Raw genomic sequence first — 13,536 nt, forward strand, 5'->3', positions numbered from 1 at the left:
CCACCAACTTAACTCTACATGTGATACTGTAGAGATGCCTCTTTCAGAACTGTCTCAAGGGGTTTTCCAGTGTAGTTCACAGCCAGGTACATATGGTAACTGGAGGTATCGGCAGGACAGGAATGCCTCCCCGTCAGGGTAAGGTTTTACTGGATTATTTTTCAGAATCCTGTTTCAAGGTAGACTTGCTCATAAAGCAGACTATGCCATTCCTCTCCTCCAGTAAATCTCTAGCACTAGCAGTCTTTCTTACAAAAGAGCAAAATTCAGAGTAGTGGTGGACCTTGTGAAGCCAAAAACGCTTGAGCACCTCAGGCATCTCCTCTCTGCTATGTTGTTTATGGTGCAAAATTTATACCTGTTCTACATCTACTGTGACCACGTGGCTCACTGCCTGCCTGCCTGAGCAGCCATCAGTGTATGGATTTCCTGTTTTCAATCAGGCATGGAGCATACTACACAAATTTTTAGAAATGCATCTTTAATTTTTTCAGTAAATCAGCTGCAATGCCTGTGGAACACCAAGAGCCATACCATGTAATTCTAGAAAACTGCAGGAGTCTCCAGACGTTTCAAAATGCCAACAGTCTCTGGCATTCTCAGCCCGGCTTGAGTCAGAAACAATAGATGAGCTGTGCTTGCAACTTGCCTGTTCCTTTTTTTTTTTCTTGCTGGTGGGATACTGCAGATTTTAGTAGTAATGACTTTCATATGAAATAACATTTAAGCAATTATCAAAAATGATTTGCAGAAACTGTCTAAAGCTGTAAAGTTAAACCAACAAATGCGTTTCGATAAAAAACACTTGCGTTGTATCAAAGGAGCTGTCTTTTTCACAGCATACTTGCAGCTGACAATGCCTGAGTATTGGAGGGGGGGGGATCTAGGACAGCATAACGTATGATGTGAAGACTGGAGATTTTCTGCATGGGACTTCAGAGAGAATAATTTAAACATTTTGGTGGAGTCTCTGGGACACCTGGCATATCTTTTTTTTTTTTTTTTTTTTCTTCCCCAGTTGTGAGAGAGAGGCATCACCCAAGAATTCATATTAATGCCAGAAAAACCCAAACCCACCTTTTACTTGTTCACAGTCCTTCACATCAAAGGAACCCATCGTTTCTTCCATGCAAATGCTGTGGGGATTGCTTCACTCAGGACTGGAAAGCAGCCAGGCTGCATAGCATGACAGCTACTCCGTAGTCCACAGCAATGTTATATACCACTAAGAACCAGGAGTGGATTTCTGGCTTTAAATCTGATACACATTTGCAGCAAACATTGAGAAAGCATTTAATTTCTGGTTTTTGACCATATTTTATTTAATGTTCAGTTTCATGGGCCTTATGGTATGAACTTGAATCTCAACTTTTTTCAGGCTCAATAATATTGCACAGTCAGTCCTACAAACTGCATAACTACCTGCAGAATCGTACTGAATGGTTAAGCTTGGAAGGGACCTCTGGAGGTCATCTGGTCCAACCACCCTCCTCAAGCACACTCTGTCTTATAACAAGTGTGAAATGGCATCCTACCTTTGCAACCCCTGTTAAAGGGTCATCTCAGCTCACTTACTGGGCATTAGGTCAGCTCCTAATGAAGTTAAGGTTTTTGTTGTTTTCTGGGTTTCTCACAGCAACTCTAGAAGTTCTTAAAAACAGTTATTTTGCCATGCGTGATGTCTCAGGTCACCACACTGAGGAAAATTCCTTAATTCTTCCAACCTGAGATTTCTCTCCATTGCATTCCAGTTAATTTGTAGGCATTTAAAACCAGCTATGTAACTTATTGTTAGCCTTCAAAATAACTTCTCTTAAAAATAAAATTCTACTGCTGAAACTATTCTCCAGCTGCATTTTCCAGCTGGCTTGAGGCAACCGAAATTTTAGCTTTCCAAATAAAAGAATCTCAGCTCCAAAGAGGTCCATGTCAGTCCACGTCCCTTGTGCAACCTGGTGTAGGCACACTAAGCTCTTCTCCACAGGAGTTCTTTCCAGCGATTGCTATTGAGCAAACCCCGGTTAATAAGCAGCCTTACCAATTATATTCAAAAACAGTAGAGTAGAATATAAGTTAACTTGTGTGGAATGAAAACACATTCAGTCTCTTCTTTTTCTTTGCTAACAAGAAGAAACCTCTCTTTTAAAGGGGGAAAGGGCATTTAATCACATACTCGTTTCCAGAACCTGGAGATCAAGCCCCACAGGACTGGCTTACCAATGTACTTTCCCAAAGCTTTCTTCTCTTGTAAAAGGCTGGTTTAGAAAGCCGATATCTCTATTTGCTTGAGGAACTGTGATTTTTAAACTACGTGAAAGCATCCTCTTAAGAAACAAATAATACACCTGCCACCTACAGCTATTCAGCAGATAAATATCTCACCTACCAAGGTGTAGATAATGTAAGAGTATTTTGCTCCAGGCTGACTGACCACGGCTGACCACAAATACTGTTCGACTTCACAGCCCACTGCTGTCAGCTTGTGTCTGCAGCTTGTAGGTTTAGAGAGCTGGACTGGATTCAGAGGACCAGTGGTTATTATGGATCTGTATATTTTTAGCTGCTTATGTGTCATCCTAATTGATGGGCATAGATTGGCGTTATATATTGAGCTTGATTCCTGGGGTATATTTGGCTTATTTAACAATGCTATCTTTAGAATGCCTTCAGCATACTAATCCTCATTAAGGGTATGAACGGCATATCTTGGTGTCGTTTAACTAGATGAATTGGTACTGCTGGTCTAGGCTACTCTAGTGACTTTTAAGTTGGTATAATAGGCCTCTTTTTTTTTTTTTTTTTTTTTTTTTCTCTCTCTCTCCTGTCACTACTTTTATTCTGTTTATTTTCTACGTGCACATTTCTGAGTACTCTCAATATGTAACTGGCCTAGTATGAAGTACCTATGGACCAGCTGATGTCTTGGACTAGAAGCACTTCAAGGAAATGCAATAAATTCTGCTGCTTGTCAAGGTTGTCACTGCAATTTGCAAAATGGGGCATGAAGAGATCTGGCTAAAATAAGTCAGAGAAACATTTCATTTCCCTGGCAGTTAAATTCTTCAGTCATTAAAGTAAACCTAAGAATGGGCTTTGTGATCCAGACAAAAGATACACTTGGGACCTTGCAATGTTTCTTAGTATGTTGAGCTGTAAATAAGTAGAATTTTAAAAAGCAGTGTAAATATGAAATAATTTTTCCTGTGGTGTACCCTTCCTGCTTTCTCCACAAGTGTTTTTTTGAGTTTATACCATGGTTTTCTATTTGTTTACTAGTAAATTCCTAATAATTTCTCAATTTAGCTCATGCTTTTGCTGTTCAGATGGTATTTTGGGGGGATGTTCTACAAGTGCTCCAGGTTCTTTCTAAATTATAATAACAAACATAAACCTTGTCTTGAAGTAGGTATGTGTAGGAATTTTGCTATTTATTGTTTTTAGACTGTTTACCAACATAACGTGTGTAATATCTTGTAGGACTCCACGGAGAAAAGGTGATTGCTTGCTGATTAATTGTTCCACCCTGATCTTCTGAAAAATAGTCATAGTCTGTAAAAGGACCTTCTCTCTAATTCTATAGTAGCATGGTCTCTTCAGAGTGTTGTGTAATGGATGTCACCAAACACGGTTATGAGTTAGTAGAGTTGCAGGAACAATTTACCCGCAGATGTGTGAGTAGGCAAATCTGCCACCAGGAAGTAGGTTCTTGTGGATTCTGTTTGTTTGTGCCTCTTTAATTACATCCTTTGGTCTAAATCACTGCAATTCTCACTGGGGCTAATGGCAAACACCAGTGATATCTGGATTTTTTCCTGAGAACTAAGGAATACAAAGATACTCAGGTCACGACTGTGCTGAATGTCCTGTCATACAAGAGGAGAAAGAAGGTGATAAGAAATATTATGGGTTCATAGTGTTGTTGATCTCACTGAAGTGCTTTTCTTTGCGCTGCAAAAAAGCAAACGAGAAATCAGTAAGTCTGAAAAATGTGTAAAGAAGTGGACAGAAAAGAAAATATGAACGTGTGGTGTGTGTATATATATGTATTTAAACTTAGAACATTTGGATTGCTTGCTTTAGTGACCAGATGCAGAAGTTTTCACAGTGAAAGAAATTTGGTGATTCTGATTGGTACCATAGTGTCAATGAAAATGTGGCTGAGCAACTTGTGTGGACGATAGAAGATTGGTTGATATAATCTTATAATCTAGTGTATTCGTTGATGCAAGACAGAAAAATGCTTGGGAAATTAATTTGAAAAAAAAGTGGAAAAAGGTGTTTAAGCATGTCATAGAATAATTTAAGGTGAAAGGGATCTCTGACAGTCAACTGGTCCAATCCCACTCTAAAGGAGGACCAGCTGTGGCCCTCTTTGAAGGGTTTCTCCTAGTGGTGTGTACAGCAAGCTGTCTTAGCCTGCCACAAAAGGGGCTGAAAGTTTGAGGAGAAAACAATTCTAGTAATTCCAGAATGACTGTTAGAAAAGAACCTGGTAAATGTAACAGTGAATCATTTGCGTTAACACCTAAATTTAATCTAAATTGACAGCTAACACTTTTGTGCTCTTTAAGATAAGATAAAAGAATAATTAAGGTGGAGCTGTAATACCGTTCCATATCTTTTTGCTGTTTCAGTGTAACCTACTTTTAACAGTGTATTTTTAATTTTTTAAAATGAAATAGCGTTTAAACTGTCTAATGAGGCCAGAGCCGATGGAATGTTTTGAAAGGGAAGAATATGTTTTGGCAATTCTGCTTGATCTATGTCAGAATATTTAGAGTCTGATCCAGGTTAGAATTGAAACCATATCCCCCTACTACCATGAAGTTATACATTTTTAAGGGCTGCTTCCAAGAGCAAAATACCTCTATCTGGTTTTGCTCTCTTTGTCCTTAGTGTTCAAACAAGCTGAGTAGCTTTTATGTGTGAAAAATAAGCTAGGTTCCCTCCAAGTACAAGTCAAAGACGATTACACTGATAATTTTGCTTGCTGTAATTTTTTGGGAGCATCCTAAAGGAAGGAAAAGGATGGGGAGGAGAGAAGTGACTGTGCTGTTAAAATGCCTGGCTTCAGTGACAGCAGCTCAAAATGCTAATGATAGGCCATTAGATCTAATGTCACTTGAAGAAATTAAATATATTTGACCTTTCTGATCATCAGATGAAGAAATATAAATCCTACCTCTGGGGAGGTGTGTTTACATAATAGATTTCTAGGGTTGAACATCAAAACAGGCAGTCTGAATGGCGATCTGGAGCAAATCACCTTGTCCTCGGAGATTTCTTTCCATTACAGAGGCTATGTACTAGCTTTTGAAATAAGAAGCGGGACACTGCCATGTCTGTTGTTGTTGCCAAGTATTTACGCTGACCTGTTTCCATCACTTACTCAGAACACATTTTCGGTCTGGCTGAGCATAGTGCAGATGTGGAACAGTTGGATGTTCTTAAACATGGTGTGCATGGTGTGGTTGGTTTTTTTTTTTTTTTTTTTTTTTTTTTAAGACACTGCTGTTAAGCTCATGCAGCCCCTGACACAGATGGTGGGGAATGGGATGTGTCAGTGGTTGAAAGTGAGAGTCTGTTGCAGTGTGAGGAGGAGTTGTGTCAATTGCTAATCCCAAAGCACTGGAGTAGCCCTTGAGTCCTGAACATGCTCTGTGAAGAGGGAGCTGAACAGAAGACTAGCTGGGGCAAGATACTCAACTGAAAAAATGGCTGTTCACCTTTATACGGATTTACTATCAATTTAAGTTTTAGTTCTAGAGAGCAGATATTGTGTCCATTTAAAGCAAGGATGACTTCTGCTCCCAGCCAACCACCACATATGTTGAAAGAGAAATAGTTTTGGGGAGGGAATTAGAAAAAAAGCTGTGTGGTGTCAGAAAAGGAGGCATCTCTCTTGGTTGTCTGCAGCTTTGCCCCTTTAAAATACACAAAATCATTGGAGATATGTTTCCCTGGAAGTTATTAAATCACTGTAGGAGAGACATTGCCTTCCTGAAGCAATGAAGAGGTTTAAAACAGCTAGAGTTTTGTTCTGAAATGATTGCCTGTTAAAGCAGGATAGGCACTCTTTCTTTAAGCATGCCAATGGAAGTGACCATTATTGTACACACTCACTGAAGCAAAAGACTTGGCAAGAGTTAATATTTGTGTTCATCTTCCACAGAGCCTGAGACAACCTGGTGCAAGGTGCTGCAGCAGCTGTGGTATGAATTTACAGCTGGCATATATATGGCAGAGCAGGGAAATATCATCTGTGTTTTGCTTATGAGCCCAAAAAAATGGAGTGATGTTCCCAAGGTCACACAGGAAGTCTCTGGCAGAGACAGAAATTGAATGCAGCTTTCCCAAATCCTGATCCAGTGCCTTAAGAGATCTAAAAATCAGATATTCATACCAATCACATTGACTGAATTTTCCTAACCTAATAATGCTCCTTTCAAAAGTGCCGTAGGCTGTGTAACAGGAGGTTGCTTTCCTTTTGGGGTTGCACTGCATTAAAAGCTCTGATCTTGCAAGTCATGGTTCACTTTTAATGGTATTGCATAAACTAAGGGTGCTACCTTTATGTAGTAAAAGTCGTGGTTGTTTGGCTTCAGAATTCCAGATATTTATTCTGCAGGCCTTCGACCTCCAATGCTTGAGAAAGTCCTACTGAGGCTGCAGACTAGTAGTTTACAGCTGTTGACTTCTAGATAGGAAAATAGATGCTAATGTAGAGTTAGACAGGGAGAGTATTGTTACTTCCTAGTTCTTTACTTTCTAATATATATAATTTTAAATATTATTTTTTTTTTTAATATTTGCAGGTTAGCAAGCCTATTGTGTTTTCCGGTGGCGATACCAATCATCTGAGCTCCCCTTTACCTGATTCCACAGTTTACTCCAAAACAGCCTCTTGAGTATGAAATTCTCTCCTTAATAAGTACCATCTTTCAAGCTGATGATGATTGGCACTAGGCCACATGTGCCTCTCCTGGGCACATTTCATTCTCCAGTATTTTGTTTTCATTGTTTTTTTCTGCTTTAACTTTTTCTCACTTTTAAGTTCTCCAATAATATAAGCTCTCCTGTGATCCTGCCAGCCTTTTTCTACTTAAAACCAAGCTCGATCACTTGGCAGATTTTCCCAAATGTTCAGGTTCTGATAAAATCCCTTTGTTTCTGAAGCACAACACAGCAAGGGTGACTTTTTTTCAAGTCTTTCTTCCATGGTCATATTTTGCATTTCATCCCTTTGAACCGTTTTCTGTAATAGGTCGATTGCTTCAGGTGGGATGTTCAAAGAGGCCTGTCTAAGCATCGACTTCCCTCTGAGCAGATTTTTTTTTTTTTTTTAAATCTTGCTTCTGTCCTTCATTTAACTGGGAAAAGCTGCAGTTATTCTGCAGGAGCTGGTGAAAGCAGTTTAGTCTGTAGGTGCTCAAGGCTTCTAGTGCCCTCCTTTAATTTGTACCCACATGCCTACTGAGGAATGATTATATATAATGACTAGAGAAATACTTATTTGCATCTGTTTCAGTATAGTGAAGTAGGTTGCAATTAATTAGGAAGTTTCTGGTGTGGTAAAAATCATCGTATAGGAGGAATGCAAACATATGATTTCCAAAGAGAAATTTAATTCCATATGGCTTGCGCCCTTTCCCAGCCAGCAGTTAATTGTAACTTTAAAGAAAATTTGATTATGCCTGTTTAAAAAATAAAATAAAAATAAATAAAAATCAGCAAGAAAAAACACAAACCCCATGCATACCCACATTTTCAATACTGAGGAAATTTAAGTGATTTTAAATTAAAGTTTTCTTTCATTACTTTGCTCAAGTTGAGAGAGTGCTTTGATCAACCTTTGAGTTATATAATTTATTAGAGTAAAGGGAAGAGGATAACCTTCAGATGTCTTCTGTGGTAAAGCACTGATGCTGAAAATGTTAAATGTTTGCAGACTGAGAGCATGCTTGGCTGGGAAGGCCAAAAAAGAATAAACAAAATGTGACATGTTTTATTTTGTTATTTATCCCCTAGTAAAAATACACAACAAAAGTAAATATAAATCATATCTTATTCAAAACACTGGCATGAGTTGTCTGGAATGCACCTCTTTGTGGTGGTATCCTGCCACACCATATATGATGTCAAAACATATGCAGTTAGCTTTAAGGTTGTCAGTACAGCAATTTTGCTAAATCCTTCTAGCTTCTTAATATATATACATTGTAAATCCTGTGAAGGACGCTTGTATATCCTTATTGACATATGTCATAGACTTTGCTGTTCTGCTGCAGTTCTGTAGATTAGGGGCTCTGGTTGTACTTTCTGTAGCTTGCTACTTGTTTTCCAAAGGTGTTTCATTCAATTTGCTTGGTTTTGCTTCTTCCAGCTGTGGCATAAATCAGAGCACCTAAATCCATATTTCTTTGGCTGCTGGTGCTGACAGTGTAATTAGGAGCAAGAGCATTCAGATTCTAATTCATCGTGGAGGTACAAATTAAACCAGCTGAAAACGTCTTGTGCAAACCATGACAGGGCAAGGAGGCACAAGGAAAACACAAGCAGTGTGCAACACAGTGGTATGGGTCTTGGGATAACCCTTTCTGTGAACTGCAAAACTAACTCTTGAGGGATAGCTTTCCATTGAATGGTGTGACCTTTCCACTGAAGTCTAATGAATGAACTTAGGTGACAATAGCTGGCCTTCTCCCGGGTGCTATGGAGCATCTGTCAGAGGAACAGGAATGATGCATCCCATGAAATACTATAGTAGAACTTCTCTGTTTTAGAGAGAAAAATGACAGTGTGAAACTGGAAATGCTGAGGTCATTCAGCAAACAGCATGTTTTGCTATACAGTGCCTGGTATTCGTTGCTAACCTATGCAAAGATCAGTCTTGAAAGGTGCAGGTAGAGTTGCACCTGAGATGTTTATTCTGCATGGTTCAGATTGTTTCCTTGGTGGGGGAATGCATGTGTGACAGAATTGCTACCAAGAGTTACAGCTATCGCCTTCTGGGACTGGAGCTACTTGGATGGCAGGCATCTTAATCATCTGCATGCCAGACCTTGTCCTGTAGCTTGGTGACTCCTTCAGCCCACTGAATAGTGCTTGTTCTCACCAGCTGGTGATGTAGCCCCCAAGACACAGATTAATTCTAGTCTTTACCAGGCTGCCCTGCAGGCTGTGGGACCCATCTATTAATAAGTCTTAAAAGTGGTTTAAACAGGGCAGTTTAGGTATATTTGATCATGCTTCAGTGTTGTGTTTAAGAAGACCTAATGAAGTCTAGGTCTTATGCTTCAGTGTACTGTAACTTCAAAAGCTGGAGCAATGTTAGGTTCCTAGAAATGTTCGAAATTTTGATTTGAACTACATAGAAGCAGAGGGTAGATGGAGGACAGTACAACTCTGCTAACATCATCATTATTACTGGAGAGATATGGTGTGAAACATGTGGTAGCAATAATCATGTAATAAGGAGCTGTATACAAAAAGCGAAGTAATATTTGAGTGTACAGTGCAAAGGGGTAATATTTAATCTGCCAGTGGTGAGAAATGGGAAAGAAAGGTTAGCAAATGTGGCTTAGTCTTAGGCATAAGTAGCACTACTCTGAAGCTCTGTTTTGGGGTCTTACAGGACATGCAACCAGAGCTGCAGGCGCAAAATGCACGGAATTAATGGTCAGGAGAGATTATGATATGACTGGGTTGAACGGCCTGTGTTGTGCTAAGACAGAAAACTTTGTGTAATTTCACTCCCAATACACAGGTATCAATCCCCATTCCTTTTTTTTTTTTTTTTTTTTTTTTTTTTTTAGTGAAAACATAGCTTCCCAAAACATTTGGGATGGTTTTGAACACAAAACATTGATTTGAAATGAAAACTTTTCAATTTCTTGTAGTTGCTACAATGGTTAATCAATCTTCTCTGTGGAAAAAAAAAAATGCATTTGCCTGTCCTTACTTGCAAGATACTACTTATAACTTTTACCATTAGTTCAAAAACAAGTCCTTCAGGATCTAGTATATTTTATTTCAGTGAGGATACTAGTATACTCTGCTTTAGTAAACCAAACAGATTGAGCTTTTAAAGTCTACTGAATGTTTTCTCCAGCCTTTAGAAGGTTTTTGTGGCTCTTCCCTGCACCATTTCAAATTTGCAACGTATTTTAAAAATAGTCTGGATCCCAGATCTTTTTCCAGTACTCAGTCTTTAAACATTTGGTTTAAGCCAGAAGAAACCTACCTTTTTCCCCATTCTTCCTCTCTAAATCTGTTAGCCCTTTCTGAACTGGCAAAATAGTTGTCCTTTTTTCTCTTAATCGATTAAACCCACTTAACTAATTATTTCTTTGGAACTGCTAATTTTCAGTTGCAATTTCTGTTTCTTTCCTTCCCGTTAGGTTATCTTGGAGTCTCCTTATTTTCAAAGTTAGCCATTTTGAAGATCTGATTATGTAAACCTCAGTGATTTAGGGCTGTGCTTTGCCTAATTCTTCCTCCGCCCTTTTTTTTCTCCACAGATTGCTACTGCACTTTTCTCGCTTATGTGCCTTCCAAGCTCAGTGTTTAGCTAGTGTCCAACTGAGATGATCCATAAGAAATGGGATTCTCCATTCATATATTCTTTTTCAACAGGATTATGATATGAAGACCTGTTACCAAAATCTTAAACTTCACCAGCCGTGTTGTTCACACCATTGCAGGTGAGTGGTAAGGGTTTCTTTGTGAGGATTTGGGCTTGTTTTTTCCTCTTCAGCTGCTTCATAGACCTTAAGTTTTCTTTATGGAGTCATTCCATAATGGAATCTTTTCCAGGTGATGAGACAAAATGAAAGAATGTCACTAGTAGGGAGATGCAAGGTAAACAAAGACTTGAGAGGATTATGACTTGTATTTTGCAAAAAGACAAAATTTTCTTCTGTCATCCTTTTTTTTTTCTTTTTTTTTCTTTTTTTTTTTTTTTTCCCTTCTCTCAATCACTTGTTAATAATTTGATTTTTGTTCAAGTTTAGGATAGTCGACTGCCTCTTTTGGTAAGAACCGAGAAACAGTTTGTGGAATATTGTTTCATCAAGTTCTCTCTCTCTTTTTTTTTAAGCCAGAATTTGTCTTGAACCTTGTAGGATGTGATTTAGTAACTTTCTGAAATTAGTTGCCAGTTTTAGCTGTATATCCACATATCCACCTATATATATCTTGCTATTCTATTCCAGTTTAATATTGCCCAGGTTTCTCTCTTATTTCCTGCAGAGTATAATTTCTTGATGTAATGACATAGTGCATAGTAATGTTTATTGGATAATTTTGAATTTGCCAGGTGCCAACAAATTTGTATAAACCTATTGGTTTTGAATTTATATAGGGAAAAATAGCTGTTGTAACAATCTGCTGTGTAGACCACTCTGTAACTTTTTTTTTTTTTCTGTTGTGTTTCTAGCTGCTTCTGCTATTAAACATACTCAGATGCTTCAAATTCCAACCCTGTGGAAGGTGCTTTCCCTACTGTATTCCCTTACTCAGCAGCTTTGTCCTTGTACCCTTTGATTTTACAAATAGAGGGATTTTAAGAAATAATAGAGGGATTTATAAAAATTCTGTAAAATTTGAGTGATTCTCTATGAGCAGGTAATGTGTAAATTCACTGCAAATTCAGAATATCAGATGTCTGCATGTGAGGCATACACAGGCCAAATGAAACTTAGGTCAAACCAGAGTACATTTGGAAATTATATTTTCATTCCAATTTTTTAAATCAAGGGGGGAAAAAGTCAAAATCAGTTAAGCTGGAAGAAAGCAGTTGTTTGATTTTTGGGGGTGAACACAACCCAACACTGGCTAAGTTACAAAGGGGAAAAGCAACCTTTTGATTTCTCAACCAAAGAGAGGAAAGTAATCCGTAGTGGGACAGCTGTGTTTTGGCACTTCATGTGGTCCACGCTGCTACTGACATATTGAAGGATTTTGGAAGTTATAGAAATTTTACTTCAATTCACTCTCTGGATGCCAGCACTAAGTATCTGTATGCACACACAAAAGAGAGAGAGAAAAAAAAACAACACTCCCTCACCCCGTCTCTTTGCACGAGGTCAGGGGAAGTAAACCTGCCTCTTCCTACTTCTCTTTATGAAATTCCATAAAGATCTGATTTGCAAAGGGGTCTCGTCACAGTCTCCTTTCTGTATGCACAGCTTTAAATGTGTAAACACCTGCAAATTCATTTTTCATGCTCTAGCCCTTAAGACTGTTATTTGTATGTGTACTTTAAAATTATTATCCACTAAGATTATCTCAGAAGATGCGCCGAATGCACAGGCTTTGGGGCACATCCCTCTCTGACTTGTCTTGGTTCTGTTCATCTGGCTCTGAGTGCTGGGATGATGGTATGCTGCACAAGAGGTGATACAGGTTATCAGCTGCCTAAATGTCTAAGGGTGGCAGAATCAGAGTTTCGAAGTAGCTGCTGTTTGTCATTTTGTAGTACGTAAAACTACTCACCCAGAGAGCTCTTGGTAGCAGTCCTAACAGAAGTGTCTAAAGAGAATAGAGCTAAACTCCCCAATTAAATAGTCAGGGACAATTTTGCAGAGCTCCCTTAGAGCACACAGGCCTGAAAGCAGGAACATGCCAGCTCTGCCTTACTCCTGGGACAAGGGGACAGGTGGGGAGACCTGCGTGCTCCCACCATGGCCATTGAAAGTGCATGGCAGAGAAACAGCCTCTGGCAGCATTTGGCTAATGGTGTTTTTGAATGTGGATGGCAAAGATGGGAGCAGGGATTCCTTTTCTTGATCATGTAGGGTAACTATTCAGATCTTTGGGTCTGGTTCCTCCACTGGCTGACCTGCATTTTATGCTGACAGTAAATTCACTTCAGAAGAATTTCATCTAGAGTCATGCTTGTCCAAGTAAAGAAGTTTTTTTTTTTTTTTAGCCATATCCATAAAGTGATGCAGCTTTTGTCTAGCTGAGCTATAGAAATGGACCTCTTACAACAATTATTTATTCGTATACAAGAAGGGAAATGCATAAATTGTCTTCTTAGCTGTTTCATTTGGGTTTAAGTCTGTAAAATCACTGTCTAAACCAGTACAAAACCTATGTGGTGTGTCACTTTCATTTCATGGGAGTGGATAAATGGGTTTTGGAGCAGGATTGGGAACACAGTCCTTTCCTTCCTGCAGTGCCACGACTATGGATCTGCATTCCTCTGGAGATACGGATGCCTCCTCGCTCCTTGTGAGCTCCTGCTTGGATGGATGCATGGTGATGGGGATGTGTGGTTGGCAAGGGGCAGTGCACAGGGAGGGACACTGGAGCTTAACCATAACTGGGTGACTTGCCTTCTACCAGGCCCTCATGACTGTGGGTTCCAGCTAGAAGATGGTGCTGCCTCTCTCCCACTTGGTCACCCAAAGTACTGGGTGCTCTGTGTGCCAGGCAGTTCCTGCTGACACATGGGTTTGTACAGTGAGGAAGAAAGCAGTTAAGGCACTCAGCTGGACACATGTAGGATTTGGGGCCAGGAGGAGGGAAGCC

At 39.3% G+C, this 13,536-nt stretch overlaps 1 protein-coding gene across 7 annotated transcripts in view; it reads left to right on the forward strand.

Annotated features, from left to right (window-relative positions):
- The window catches only part of LOC311435831 (uncharacterized protein), a 235,908-nt gene that overhangs the window by 33,421 nt on the left and 188,951 nt on the right, over positions 1-13,536 (forward strand). For 6 of the 7 annotated variants that reach the window (XR_014692427.1, XM_084517263.1, XM_084517259.1 and 3 more), the window contains exon 3: positions 10,636-10,703. The exons of the other annotated variant lie outside the window; for it this stretch is intronic. The gene's annotated coding sequence lies outside the window, so the exon portion shown is untranslated. The remainder of the gene's footprint in view (positions 1-10,635; positions 10,704-13,536) is intronic. 7 annotated transcript variants of the gene reach the window in all.

Source organism: Aythya ferina, assembly GCF_964211825.1.
Source record: "Aythya ferina genome assembly, chromosome: 4".
Taxonomy (NCBI): Eukaryota; Metazoa; Chordata; class Aves; order Anseriformes; family Anatidae; genus Aythya; species Aythya ferina.